This window comes from Oratosquilla oratoria, chromosome 28 (genome assembly GCF_046742065.1).
Source record: "Oratosquilla oratoria isolate Oo_2021 chromosome 28, ASM4674206v1, whole genome shotgun sequence".
Taxonomy (NCBI): domain Eukaryota; kingdom Metazoa; phylum Arthropoda; class Malacostraca; order Stomatopoda; family Squillidae; genus Oratosquilla; species Oratosquilla oratoria.
The window spans coordinates 52,634,931-52,637,430 of NC_134804.1; positions in this window are offsets into that span (position 1 = coordinate 52,634,931).

Consider the following 2,500-nt stretch of genomic DNA (forward strand, 5'->3'; position numbering starts at 1 on the left):
CCTTGGGTCCCTGTGTAGCATAGCATTGTATCCAGTTTGTATAACCCGGATGAAAAATTAGCCCAAGAATTAATTTCCACAACTGCGTGGATTGTACAGCATGCGATTAAGAATATCGAAAGGCATGATAGATTTGCTACAATTCTTTTATTATTATTATTGTTATTGTTATTATTATTGTTTTTGTTATTGTTATTATTATTGTTATTGTTATAATCATTGTTGTTATTATTATGTATTATTATTATTATTATTATTATTATTATTATTATCATTATTATTATTATTATTATTATTATTATTAGTAATAATAGTAATAATAATAAGTGCTTTCATACGAAACATTGCGTTACGTAGATAATTCAATGCTATATTAACATAAGTTAAGAATACAGTTGTAGTACTATAATATGTATTTCTGGCTGTACATACGACATCATGATGAAATTAAAGAACAAATACGAATGTATTATAAATTTTGTAGCAGTGTAATGTAAGTGTTTACACAGCGTACCGTTTTGCTACGCTTCACCTTAATAAGGGGCTGCGTTGAAACTAATTCTCTAGGATTACTATTGACTAATTATGTATTTTTGACAATTTGACTCAGAAATAATTTAACTTCAAAATGCCGCTCCAACCCATTTAACCTCGTTACGATTTCTATAGATTTTGTTTTGACGATATTATCAGTCTCTCCAAGGAATTGTATAATCAATTTCATGCACCAGATATCAGAAACCATACAAGATTATGGAAAATTGAAGGAAATCATAAGAACATAAGAATTAAGGAGACCATATGAACATAAGAATTAAAGAGACTGCAAGAGACCATAAGGCCTACACTAGGAAGTTCCATGGGAGTTTCAGCATTCAGGAGCGGAGTCGTAGTGTTGATAAAGAAGTAATAAAAGGAAGAAGGAAAAGAAGAAAAAGTAAAACATTATAATGAATCTATGTTCATTCATGGATAGAGACTAAACTCCACTAACGGAAAGAATGATGCGTGAGTCTGGGCCGTAGAGGTTTAACAGAAGTCCTTCTAGTAAAGATGATGTAAAGCTTGAGTAGTTATTACAGGACTTCCTGCCACGTGACTTTACGGTAGAGATGTAGCAGAGGTCTTTCTAGAATTGACAACGAAGAGCTAGCGTAGTTAAGGCTATTTCCGAGACAGGATCAAATCAACATGCGAAATCTAGGATGTCTTGCAGGATGCCTACAGGACAGGACCTCTTGACCGACGCATCCTGACAATTGTTCGGGGACGCCGATGGAAGCAGCTGACGGCCACAAGAAACTTCTTGAAGCCGTTTCCGGAGTTCGGCAGGAGGCGAGGAAGAGATGGGAATCGACCCTGGAAGGCCTGAGGAACAGATCATTCTTCAGCATAACTTGCATCTTGACCTCCATCATCATTGGAATCTATTTGGTCTTCGTCAGCATCGTGGCAGAGAGACCTGACTGGAGTTACCTGTACAACCGTGACAAGGACGTGGCTGAGGACATGGAACGATACGGAGAGTTTCTCAGATGGTTTCCTTATGTAGAAGTGAAGGACAAGAAAGTTTACCTCCTCCACTACAACTACATCCTAACCATCATCATCCTTCTCGGATTCTTGTATTCTCCAGTATTGCCCACGAAAATCAGTGGATATTTCAAAGGATTTGTCAAGCAGCCAAAGCAATTTGCTGTTGACCGAGACTCATTGCGTAATATGGAACTGACTAATTTCACAAAATTTTACTACGAGAGCTTAGTAACTGAAGTAATTCAGGTTTTGTGCGTCAGCTTCGTGATGGTGTTTTTGGATTTTGTTTTCCAATGGCATTACAGCCCATACGAAATTGATCTACTCAGGTATGCCATTGGATTGAGCGAGACGGTCAACTCGCCTGATATCTTCACGCAATCGTTCCGAAGTTCCATTGCGCCTGAAATGAAGATAATCGGCGACAACACATTTCATTTGACCTGCATTGACCACACGATGATGTTCCACGGGTATTTCTTTACTTTCATCTTCTTCTGGAATTTGAGTCTTCTTGTTTTTGGATCCTGCAGTGTTCTGCGTTTGGTGCTTATGGCCGTTCCTCAACTGAAACGTTTCTTCATCGGCAGCCCATCTATTTACTCGAAAAGAGTTCTGAAAAATATTGAAAATCGCACGGGAGTAGGAGCCATTTTTGTACTGAATCACATTAAGACGGCTGTAAGTCTGTCAGTCTACGACAACATCATTGTTAACCTCAAAGAAGTCGGCGAGCCAGAGTCTATTGGTTTCGAGCGCTTCCAGAAGGTCGCAAACTCAAAATTTCTTGAAGGTGACATCGAAAGTCAGGATAATCTGTAAGAAGTCGGCCAGCCAGCGCCTATTGGTTTCAAACACTTCAAGAAAGTCATAAACTCAAATTTCTTGAAGATGACATCGAAAGTCAGGATGTCTCACACTGCTGATCGACCTACGTTGAAATTGATCTGAAAGTCATAAATTC